At 31.2% G+C, this 13,208-nt stretch overlaps 1 long non-coding RNA gene and 1 pseudogene across 2 annotated transcripts; both read right to left on the reverse strand.

Moving 5' to 3' along the window:
* Window positions 1–3,072: 3,072 nt before the first annotated feature.
* Window positions 3,073–4,235, reverse strand: LOC146907849 (uncharacterized). The gene is made up of 2 exons (XR_015018388.1): window positions 3,800–4,235; window positions 3,073–3,266 (listed from the first exon to the last, which is right to left on the reverse strand). It is a non-coding gene; the product is annotated as an uncharacterized LOC146907849 (long non-coding RNA).
* Window positions 4,236–7,590: 3,355 nt separating this feature from the next.
* Window positions 7,591–12,820, reverse strand: LOC146907850 (cuscuta receptor 1-like; annotated as a pseudogene). Its single transcript, XR_015018378.1, has 10 exons — window positions 12,362–12,820; window positions 12,137–12,274; window positions 11,838–12,011; window positions 11,607–11,756; window positions 11,435–11,503; window positions 11,182–11,337; window positions 10,762–10,836; window positions 10,391–10,540; window positions 9,998–10,147; window positions 7,591–9,847 (listed from the first exon to the last, which is right to left on the reverse strand). The product of XR_015018378.1 is annotated as a cuscuta receptor 1-like (transcript).
* Window positions 12,821–13,208: the final 388 nt, after the last annotated feature.

Here is a 13,208-nt window from a genome sequence, read left to right on the forward strand (position 1 = left end):
CCTCAAGTAAGTTCACTATAAAATCTATTTATTTGTGGGCCTAATAAAGACCCATATTATAATTTTTTTCTTAACAATTTATTTATGCAAATTATTCGAAATAGTTTATTTATGCAAAACAACTTATTAGAATGATTTTTTAAAAACCATTTATTCAAAACAACTTATTTATGCAAAACAGCTTATTCCGATCTCATTTTAAAAAACAACTTATTCAAAATAGCTTATTTATGCAAAACAGCTTATTCGAAACAACTTATTAGGATCACTTTTTTTAAAACCGCTTATTCAAAACAACTTATTTATGCAAAACAGCTTATTTGTGCAAAACAGCTTATTCAAAACAGCTTATTTATACAAAACAACTTATTCCGATTTCATTTTAAAAAACAATTTATTCAAAACAACTTATTTATGCAAAACAACATATTTATGCAAAACAACTTATTCAAAACAGCTTATTTATGCAAAACAGCTTATTCGAAACAACTTATTTATACAAAATAGCTTATTTGTGCAAAACAGCTTATTCAAAACAACTTATTTATACAAAACAGCTTATTTGTGCAAAACAACTTATTCAAAACAGTTTATTTATGCAAAACAACTTATTCAAAACAACTTATTTATACAAAACAGCTTATTTGTGCAAAACAGCTTATTCAAAACAACTTATTTATACAAAACAGCTTATTTGTGCAAAACAACTTATTCAAAACAGCTTATTTATGCAAAACAGCTTATTCGAAACAACTTATTTATACAAAATAGCTTATTTGTGCAAAACAGCTTATTCAAAACAACTTATTTATACAAAACAGCTTATTTGTGCAAAACAACTTATTCAAAACAGCTTATTTATGCAAAACAACTTATTCAAAACAACTTATTTATACAAAACAGCTTATTTGTGCAAAACAGCTTATTCAAAACAACTTATTTATACAAAACAACTTATTTGTGCAAAACAACTTATTCAAAACAGCTTATTTATGCAAAACAGCTTATTCGAAACAACTTATTTATACAAAATAGCTTATTTGTGCAAAACAGCTTATTCAAAACAACTTATTTATACAAAACAGCTTATTTGTGCAAAACAGCTTATTCAAAACAACTTATTTATACAAAACAGCTTATTTGTGCAAAACAACTTATTCAAAACAACTTATTTATGCAAAACAGCTTATTCGAAACAACTTATTTATACAAAATAGCTTATTTGTGCAAAACAGCTTATTCAAAACAACTTATTTATACAAAACAGCTTATTTGTGCAAAACAGCTTATTCAAAACAACTTATTTATGCAAAACAGCTTATTCGAAACAAATTATTTGTGCAAAACAGCTTATCCAAAACAACTTATTTATACAAAACAGCTTATTTGTGCAAAACAACTTATTCAAACGAGCTTATTTATGCAAAACAGCTTATTCGAAACAACTTATTTATACAAAATAGCTTATTTGTGCAAAACAGCTTATTCAAAACAACTTATTTAGACAAAACAGCTTATTTGTGCAAAACAACTATTTTGCACAAAATAAGCTGTTTTGAATAAACTTTTTATGAGTTAGAGAGAGAAATGAGTATGGATTATGAGTTTCTTTACTGGAACGTTGTTTAACATGTTATACACTGAAATTATTATTGAAACCATGATTATGGTTTAATGGTTTTGATAATCATGTATGTGAAACCAAGATAAATGTGTAATGGTTTTTAATGAAATTATTATTGTTAGATGGTTTTGAATAATGATTAAGATGTTATACACTGAAATTATTACTGAAACCATAATTATGGTTTAATGGTTTTGATAGTCTTCTATGAGAAACCAAAATAATTGTCTAATGGTTTTGCTATGGCTATGGTTTCTGTGAGTTGGTTTCAAAACCATTTTGCTGTGGAAATGGTTTCTGTGAGTTGTACTCCAAAACCATTTTGCAGTGAAAATGGTTTCCGTGAGTTGTACTCGAAAACCATTTTGCAGTGAAAATGGTTTCCGTGAGTTAAACTCCAAAACCATTTTGCAGTGAAAATGGTTTCCTTGAGTAATGCTAACACCAGATCCGAACCGGATTGATCATAAACAACACAATTCATCACAACATTCTCAATAATACTAGTTGTTTATAGTATCTATCATATTATATTATTCATCTTATTTAATTTTTGGCCCAATAATGTTCAATTTAATTTAATTTTACTAAAATTAGGGGTATGGAATACTGAAACCATAAGTACGGTTAAATGGTTTTGATAGTGTTCTATGTGAAACCAAAATAACTGCCTAATGATTTTAAATGAAATTATTAATTTGTTTTAAACAATTTATCTTCTAGAAAAAGAAAACATACTTTTGCTTTATTTTATGTTTGTTTTTCGTGTTAAACCTCTCGAGTTTCTACGAAAAGTGACATAATCAATTGGTTGTGTCTTTTTATAGTATCTATCATAGTATACCATTCATTTTATTTTATTTTTGGCCCAAGAATGTTCAATTTTATTAAAATTAGTTTTCAATGTAACCACTTAATAGTACACATTTTGATAGTTTTCAATGTGAAACCAAAATAATTGTCTAATGGTTTTGTAATAAAAAAATGTGATAAACATTAAAATCATTATTAAGTAACCACTTAATAGTACACACTTATAACCTATTAAATAATTGTCAAATGGTAAATAAAATAAAAGAATAGTGAAAATTATTATTGATAAATGGTTTTAAATAAAAACTATTACTGAAACCATAAGTATGGTTCAATGGTTTTGCTAGTGTTTTATGCGAAACCAAACTAACTGTCTAATGGTTTTGTAACAACCTATAATCATGAATACGTAACAACAAAGAATGTGAATGTTATAATTTCCAATAACAAGTGCTCCTAAAAGATGCTAGCTATGTCAAAAATGCTAGCTATGTCTTCCGCAACATCAACTTGTGGTTCCAACGCGGCCAATCTTTGTTGGATCGCTTAATAGAATCTCTGGACTAAAGGACCATTTGCTAGATTTCATAATTCCAGTGAAAACAAAAATGAAATAAAGGAATGGAACAAATGAATGAGATAAGTATGTTTGTATTGATGTATCAATCTCTTGTGGAGCAGCTTCGGTAGTTGATTCTTCTGCATTGGTTTCTTCTTCACTAATATCAGAAGCTTCAACAGTCCTCGTAACCCATTCCTTCAGAGGTTCTTCATTCAAATCAAGCCTTAAAATACCAGCAAATATCCCACCTAAGAATGCCACTGGTTCCTGCAGATTGGAAATAACAAAAGTTTGAGAAAAACAAAATCAAATTTTTAAAGCCAAGCAATGAACGTTCCTGTGGGCTGAACAGAATGCTTTTCAGCCTATCGAATTTTGATAAAATTGAATGTAGCTACTAGCTACATCATAAGAACCAGGGATAGTAAGTCAACTTACCATCCAGATAGCAACTTGTTAACATATTAAAAGACAGAAGAACTACATTTAAATATTACATGTATTGATAAAGATAAAAAATACATTATAATCTACCTATCTACAAGAATTTTCATATAGTGTTTTGGAGAGATTGTAGTTAGCCTGGTCTAATGGGTTTCGAGCTACTGAGTTCAAAATAAAGAAGTGAGTGACATTTTAATAATTTTGTGGAAAAGAAAACATCAAAACCCATCTAAATCTGGATTAAAACAAAATCAACTTGCTTCTCAGAAGCAAGAAACATAGAAACTAAGAAAAAGAGCAAAATCACCAAACAAATAACAGATCGAATTAACATCACACAAATCCGAAGTAACAACCAAATCATGTTCAGCACCACCTTTGTTCTTGCTCTTTCATACCAAAAAATTTTGAAAATAAAATGTAGATCTAGGCTTTGTGTATGTGTTTTGGTGAAAACTAATTACAGATCCGAGTAGAGAAGAAGAAGAAGAGGAGTCTTTCGATGTAAAAAATTTTCGGAAAAAAGTAAAAAAAAAAACTCCGGCACGGCGGCGCTACGGCCAGCCACCGCGCCGGAGAAACTCCGGTCGTCTTCTTCCATCTTCCGTCGGATTGTTTGTTTGAAGAGAGAAGGGAGAACTTCTCTCTCTAAGAGAGAAGGGAGAAGGGAGTCTCTTGATGGTTACATAAGGAAATGTAGAGAGAAGCCTAGGATTATAACACCTGTCCTTGATCTAATGGTTCTGATTTGCTTATGCACCATGCATAAGGAAATCCTTATGCATAATAACTTTTGCCAAAAAAATGAACTTAACAGTTTTTCTCATAGTTTTAAAAACCGGACCGGTCATCGAACCGGTAAGGGTAGTGGGTCACTGGGTCATTGGTTGAACTATTGGGTCACTGGTCGAACCGCATGAAAGATTCGGATGATTCGGTCATATCACTCGATCTCCATAAATTTTTTATCTTTGTATTAAATAGGATGACTCGGGCTATACAAAAAATATAACACTAATAAATGATAAAAAAAATATCTTCAAATAAATTAAGATGATTTCTCAAATATGTTTTTGAAATTTAAGTCCATCTACTATGATAATATTATTCGATTAAACACATAAATTAATTTGTATATCTATATATATTTATTTATTTTGAAAAAATACAACCACTTACTTTGACATTACATTATGAAGATTAAATTAAAGTGAGAAAGCAAGAATACAATTTTTTTTTTCTGGGAAAAAAATAAAAGATAAAATGTGTATTGAAGTAATATTGTTTTTCATTTGATATTTTTAACGATATTTATAATCAATAACAACCAACGACACAAACAATTGCCATGTTGTGGTGGCTTTCAGCGTTAATATATGTTAACCTTCCAAACCTGTGTTCGATTCTTGCCAGGGATGGAGTTCGTTTTTTTAATGTGTTCGATTCTTGCCAGGGATGGAGTTCGTTTTTTTAATATATAAACCTCCGGTTTTAAACGAGTTTTTCCGATTCACGCTGGTTCTCACCGGTTTGATAACTTGACTTGCCAGGGATGGAGTTCGTTTTTTTAATATATAAACCTCCGGTTTTAAACGAGTTTTTCCGATTCACGCCGGTTCTCACCGGTTTGATAACTTGACCAATGACCGATCCAATATGCCAACCGAACCGGTTATACCTCTGGTTCACGGTTGAACAGGCAGGTCCGGTCCGGTTTTTAAAACTGTAGTTTTTCTTTTTCTTTTCAAAGAGTAACCTAATCTTAGTACCACTTTATTTTTAAGGGTAATCTTAGTACCACTTATACTCTCTTTGATGTTGGGTTATAATTTAACCATTCCGGTCATTATTATAAGCAAATATCATTAATTGAATGAATATAAAATATAAATTTTTACTTATAATAGTGACCGGAAGATGTATAATCATATCCATCTTCTACAAAAATGTTTATCTTTGTTGTTAAAAAAAAAAGTGATCAACAACTTTTTATTGTTCATTAATGGCCAAGATAATATTTTGAAAGGGTAATTTCTTTCAATGGATAAAAAGAAAAAAAACAACTACTCATTGGAGTAATTTTTTCTTTTTCTAAAAAAAATTAATTGGTTTCTTCATTTCATTCTTCATAATGATAATGATTACAATTACCACTTCCTTATTTACTACTAATATATTAAAGTTAATTACCACCGAAATTCCTTAATTAACCTCGTTTAAACTCATAATTTTCCAAATTTTATGGGTTAATGACCTGTTACAACTCAATAAAATTCTCTAATTAACCTCAGTTATAAACTCATAATCATGGTAATTTACTAATTTTATATTGCTACTATATTAAAGTTAATTTCCACCATGTTGGTCGATATGATGAAAAGAGAACATACCAGAATATCATGGTTATATAGCTTCTAGTTCAAAAGTGAAGCTCTTGAAGTGTTCAAGAGATTCAAAATTTTAATTTAGAATGAGAGTAAAGAAGCAATAAAGATTTTGAAAACATTTGGGGACCTTTATTCTATGGCCGGTTTCGGCTCAATGCCATCATCCGCCATATTTTCAACCATCCCTATGTCTATTGAATAACAAAATAATAAGAAAAAATAATATAAATAACATGTTCAACAAGTTAACAAAGAAAAAAAATTGAAGCAAAATTTGAAAATAGGGCATTACACCTGTGTGATTTAAGTCACGTTGCCCTAACACCTGCGTGAATTAACTCACATTTTCCCAATGTTAGTTAACTCACGTTGATCATGCTTCCCGAACTGACAAACAAACCGCAAAAACCAGCAAAATCAAATGAGTTAAGGTGATACATTTCCTAATTTTTTTATGCTGGATGAGCGTATAAACTTGCTTCATGACGATTTGTAATTATTTGAAATGAAGATTTTGACAAAAAAATCGCAATTTTTGTGTTTTGGAGGTGGAGGGGAAAAAATGGTTGTTGGAGTCGAGACTGATGAGTTTTGTATCAAAATAGTACAAACCCGCAGCGTGAGTTAAATCACGCTGAGTTTACTAACAACGTGAGTTAACTCACGCTAGAGTATCTTAGCGTGACTTAAATCACGTGGGGTAGTTTCGTCCACTCAGTTGGAAATGAGCGAAGTTTGATGGGAGAAAAGCAATTTTCTATAATAAAAAACAAAAAGAAAAAAAGCCCAATGTAGCGATATAGAAAGGACAAATAAATCAAATCAGTCTTTAAAAAAAAAAACAAAGCAAGTCTACTGATTGTTGCTCTGCTTTTTAACGATCGCTACAAACCCTCTCCATCAATTCATTCGCAGGTTTCACTCGTTTTCTTCCTTTTGATTCCATCCGTTCTACTCTACTCATGGCTACACCCGATTACACCTTTTTTAAAGACCTGGACGAACTTGAACGTGATGATGATGCTGATTTTGATGGTGACCTAAACTCTTACGATGATAATTTGTTGTATAGAAGCCGCCAACGATATACTGATATCCTGCTAAAACTACAGAAAGCCGATTCAGATGTCGTCAGAGGATACAAATTAATTATGGAGTGTAATCTTTTACCAGCTGAAATTGAAAATGAAATTGTCATCTTACACAATTTTATTCGCAGCAAATATTGCTTGAAATTTCCAGAACATAGTCACCAAGTTCGTAGTTCGCTTCAGTACGTGGTACGGGTTCGGGTACGCGATACGCAAGTTTTAAAGAATTGGGTTCGAAGGGAGAATACAGAGTCCGGTACGTTATTTGGGTTCGCGGTACGTTCTAATATATTATTCGGTACGTTGTGGATAGAATAAATTATTTAGTTAAAATATGAGTAGAAATATTGATATCATCACTTTTTTTGTGAAAGAAAAAATATTAATATCATCACATTCATTCAAAATCCGAGCCTTGCATAATTACCCTAGTTTTTTTTCTTTGACAAATTTATCTTTTAATAAAAAAATGTATTTTTCTTTTAGAATAAAATGTATTCCTACTTGAAGGAATGTACTCCTACTATTGTTAAGAGCTATTTCCAAAGTAATTTAATTACTGTTTGTTTCAGTTACCTATGCATGGTTTATCAAAACTGTAGTGTAGATTATTTTTGGGTGAAAATTATGTAGATACTGTTATTACAGTATAAGTTTGAGATGGTACGCTTTTTCAAAACATTCCCCTGATGAAGCATTATTTGGATAGTAAAATTCAATATTACACATACCACAAACAAAACAGAAACCCATGGCATACAACCTCACATGTAATACATTTCCAAAATTAAAAAAACTTACACAAATTGTCCACGATGAAGTAGTAGCAATTCTTACACACCAATCCTATATAGTAAAACCATGCCTGCCGCCAATAAGGATTGATGTACAGAACAGTTGGAATTACCAACACTATTGATGTGTATGCCACAATAAAGCTAACACTGAAAACATACATGTCCACCCAACTATCATCATCTCCTTCCTCGTTCAAGGCATTCGGCAATGTAGAAGGTCCTTCTCCACTTGGATTGCAACTTTTTGGCAGTGGAGGTCCACAAAGAAATTGATTACCCTCATAGCTGCTTTTATCAAATGTACTAAATTGTCCTTTCCATTCAGGTGTTGCACCAGATAAATTGTTGTGTGCCACACTGAACACTTCAAGGGAGGTCAATCCACTTAGCTGAGGAGGAATTTGGCCACTCAACATGTTGAAAGAAAGATCTAAACTCTCTACTTGTATCAAATTGGAAAATGTAGCTGGAACTTTCCCAGTTAAAAAATTGTTTGACAAGTTCAAAGCTCGAATTTTTGTCAAGTTTCCTAGCTCAGATGGGATGCTACCATTTAATTTATTATGAGATAAATCAATTCCAGACATATAAATAAGAATATTTGGTGTATAAGTTTCTAATCTTTTCTTTGATGTAAAGTTTTCTCTCTCTTTCTCAAATCTGATATATTTTTGGCCTAAAAAACCATAAACAACTTCATTGAATATTTCTCCATCTGGATCCTCATTCTCAAAATGCATTTTACCCAAACATCTAGGTATTTCCCCAATAAAATTATTGTAAGAAAGGTCTAGTATATCTAAATATGTTAGGTGGCATAATTCCCTTGGTATATTCCCTGTGAAGTTATTACCTTTCATAAGGAGAAATTTCAAGTTGGTATAACGGAGGTCATGTATTAGATCATGAATTCCATTTGATATTTCGTTGTTGCTAATGTCTAGAGTCAGTAGGCCAGTATTGTTGCTAATGTCTAGAGTCAGTAGGGGAGAAGACACATTTATATTCCCACTGAACATGTTTTTGGATAAACAACTTAATTTGTTGTTGCTCAAATGGATAATGGTTGGAATAGTGTTTAAAAAAGAAGGAACACAACCTGACAAATTGTTTTGTGAAAGATCTAAAAATTTAAGACTTTCAAGTTCTGCAACCTCTGATGGAATAGACCCTTCAAAATGATTACTGGACATGGAAAGCTCAATCAAGCTTGAACTATTTTTTATTTGGGTTGGAATTTTTCCAGTGAAATTATTATTACTTATGTCCAAACCTTGGATACTATACAAGTTAAAAAGGTTACTTGGGATGCTACCAGAAAGGCTATTTCCACCCAACAACAAATGTGTCAAATGAATGAGTTGACTCCCATCTCCAAATAAGTTATTTGGTATTTCTCCAGACAGTTCATTATCAGACAGGTCTAAAACCTCTAAAGAGCTCAAGTGGCTTAGCTCATAAGGAATTGAACCATGAATTGCATTTATTGACATGTTTAGATGAACCAAATTAGGAAAAATTGAACTGATATTATTACTCAACATTTGACTTGTTATTGCATTGTAAGATACGTCAATTGTTGCCAAGTTGAGAAGAGGACGAGATGGAAGCTGGAAATTTCCTACAAAGGAACAATTCTGAAGAATAAGATTTTCCATTTTTGTGTTGTTTTCTAATAACCAATTTGGAAACTCTCCTCTTAGTTTACAACCGGTGAAATCCACATAAGTCAAATTGTATTGGTGAATAAGAAAATTTGGAAGTGGAAGACTTGGCATGAGTTATTGAAGACAATTGAAGCACTTGCAATTGAAATTTAGGAACCCATGTTTTCAAAGTTGAGTGTGAATCAAGGATGACTTTGTTCCCATTACCATAGATGAACTTAATGTTCGAATGATTGGAAAATTGTGTGAACGAAATAGGGAATTCAAATTGGTTTCCTTCAAAATTGAGATATTCAAGTGTAGTAAGACTTGAATGGGTAGGAACAATATTACCAATAAAGTGATTATCAGCAAGTTTCAAGGTAAGAAGTGATGTCATGTTGAAAAAAGATGAGGGTAGTTTCCCCACAAATTCATTGTGGGATAGATCTAACTCTTCCAACTTCTTAAGCTTAGACCAATCTGAAAAATAAAAGTTTGATAAAAATTTCACCTAAACAGTGGCATATTGATGAAAATACATTTCAACAAATAAAAAGGGAAATTAAAAACCTTGGGCTGTGATTCATAATGTAAAAGTTGTTCTAATAATTGAAATGATTAAACAATTACCTCCAATTGGAAGGGTGCCGTTTATCCCACAATAAGACACAGACAAAACTTTTAAAGAAGGCAAGTCTCCAATACTTTTCAAAAACTCATTTTGTAAGTTACAACTTCCATCCAATGCTAAGTATTCCAAATTTCTTAAACCACGAAAACCTACGCACAAAAAGAGGGATGTACATATTAATTAAAAGCAAATGGAATTACCAGAAATAAGATAAATGTTTTTTGAGGTGCATCCCATCATATATTAAAATCTCGAAATTTTTGGTGATATTTTAAAAAAAAAAACATTATAGGATATGAATGTGTAAAATAATTGGATCAATGTTTAAAGATAGTTTACATTGTTGGTGCATAATAATCAATCACATGAATTAGATAAGATGCAATTATTACCTCCATCAAGAATTGTCCCTTTAAACTCGTTTTGTCTCAAAGTAAGATTCCTAATAGATGGGAAAGCCCATAACCACTCTTGTAGATTGCTTCCATTTATCATATTCCCATCTAATGCAAGAATATCCAATCTGCTTAAATTTTTTGACCCTGGAAAGCGTAATCCAATTTTTTTAATCGGATAAAATTAGAAAAAATCAGATAAACAAATATTGTCATAAATTAAAACACATTTGGATTATCATTATTGTGATTGTGATATATCTTTTCCATTATTTCTTTAGCACTCCAGGCTTTCAGTACCCAATAAAATTCAAAGGTACTAGAGTTGTAGTTCAATCTAAAATATTTAAAATTGAATGCCTAAATACCTTTATGAACAACTAAATCAACTAATTGATTCCCGCTAAAATCGAGAATTGTAAAGCTCTCTAAAGTCGACAACCCTACAACGGATAAATAGAAGAATGGTTACAATAAATTCATGATTTCAGCAGATAAATTAAAAGTATTAAAATATCTCTTTTTTTCTAGTGGTCGGAGTTTGAATCTCGGAACTTACATATACTATGCATTGTCCCTACCAATTGAACTAAAATCACGAGATATTAAAATATCCCTTTACAGAATAGAGTAAAAAACAGAGTAAAAGCAAATAATGTAAAGAAATTAATCTAAATAGATACGCGTCACATAAATGATTTAAAAAAATATCAAATAAAATATGAGTTTCCAATCTTTTTTTTTTTGATAAGGAGTTTCCAATCTAAGTAGCAATAAATTATACTCACCACTAATATCAAGCGATCCATTCAAGTTGTTTTCACTTAAGTCAAGAGATGTGAGAAGTGGAAGACCACTTAGGTATGAAAGAAAATTGTTGCTCAAACTGTTGTCGCTCAATGAAAGAACTTGTAAGCTGAATGGCCATACAAATCTATGATTCTCTGATAAATAAAATAAAGACTTAACGTGTAATTATCTATGCTCATTAAGAATCATGAACTTAGTTTTTTATAAAAGTATCAAATGATGACAACAAACCTAGAGGCAATAAGTTCAAATTGTTCCCATACAAGTCAAGGATCTCCAAAGACCTCAGTTTTGATATATCTAGCAATATATAAAGATGTACATGATTAGAGGTCCATATGTTTTTCAAACAAAAACGGAGAAAGAAATAAGATTAATAATTAATATTCAAAGAAACACATACTATGAATTGATCTCAGAGTAATTTTACTCCCCTGTAAATTTAAACTCTTGAGGGAAGAAAGGCCACTAAGAGCAGATGCAATATCAGTGTATTTGAAGTTGTTCCAGGAGATGTCAAGGATCTCAAGATTCTTCAATGCGGCGCATAATCCTGAACGTTCAATTAATATATTGTGTTACTGCACACCGGTTATAAAATGGAAAGTGTTAATCAGTGCTATATATAGACTACCTGGTATATGAAGATCTGAGTCCAATCCAATCTCACTCAAATGCAGTTCCTTCAAAGATGTTAATCCCCCAAGTGATGGCAGAATTTCATTATTCAAATGGTAATTGCCACCTATGTCAAGGACCTCCAGATGTAACAACTTTGATGAAATTGTTTCCAAAACAGTCTGAAAATCTATGGTACAGTGCAAATATGTATTAGTGTTATGAAATTAATTTGCTGAAGCAATTAAAAATGATTTATTTCTTTAATTATTTATATTGTTTCAAGAAAGAAAACTAAAACTGGCCTGGCCTCACCTTGAAATGAAACCTTATCGCCGATATTAAACAACGATACAGACTTTAGAGATGAAAGTCCATCCAAACAAGACAGAATGCCGTGAGCATTCTTGAAATTATTTCCATTTAAATCAAGAACTTCCAAATTGTTCAACCCTGCATAATTATAAATAATATGGAAATGAAAATTTGGTTACTATGTAAAAAGAAACAGATTCATTTTTACTTTGTACGAGAAGTAACCTTGATTAGTAGTGGTGCAATCGGATATTTCAGACCCTGATAGGTCAAGAGTCTTCAAATCTTTGAAGATTACAAAATCCGAGTAGTTAGGCTGCCAAGGTCCTATTTCAGGGATTGGGTCAAGAAAATCCTGATCCTCGTTATTGGGTATAAGCTTGAGTTTGGTGACTCTTCCGGTGATGGCGTTGCATTCAACTCCTTTCCATTCACAACAATCAGCGTCAATTTTATTACTGTCATAGTAATCATTGAAAATGTTGCGTGTCCAAGCCAGAGAGTTTCCCAAACGGAAATTCATAGCAATAAGAGCTTCTCTCTCTTGCTTCCAACACCCTTCACAAAACATCACTTCCACTAAAACCAAAAGCAACAGAAAAACACATACTAAGCTCTTCATTTTTCTTCTTCACGTTGAATTTTGTAAGATAATGGGATCAATTGGCCGTTTAAATAAAGAAAACCCTTCGAACTAAATATGTGTCCATACAATAAAATAATAGCAGAGTAGACTTGGCAGTCAACCCGTTCAAATGGTTTTATTGTACGTGCCGTGTTGAAGGCTTCGATGCCACTTTTTTGTTGGAGAATAAAAAATGTGTCACCTCAAAAACCTTTTAAAAAAAATTGTCACCTCAAAAAAAAAGGTGAAATACTAAAAAAAATATATTAAATAAAAAATAAAAAACTATGCAATATATCAAATTAATAAACAATAAAATAAGTGTTAAAATTTATATTTAGTTTGATTCGATTTTGAAATAAGAATTGATCTTATGAGACATTTTCACCAAAATAAATCCAAAAACATTGAATATTTAATTTTTTTTTGAAGGATTGAATATTTAAT

Source organism: Medicago sativa, chromosome 7, assembly GCF_051527215.1.
Source record: "Medicago sativa cultivar Bolivia chromosome 7, Bolivia_mono, whole genome shotgun sequence".
Lineage (NCBI taxonomy): Eukaryota > Viridiplantae > Streptophyta > Magnoliopsida > Fabales > Fabaceae > Medicago > Medicago sativa.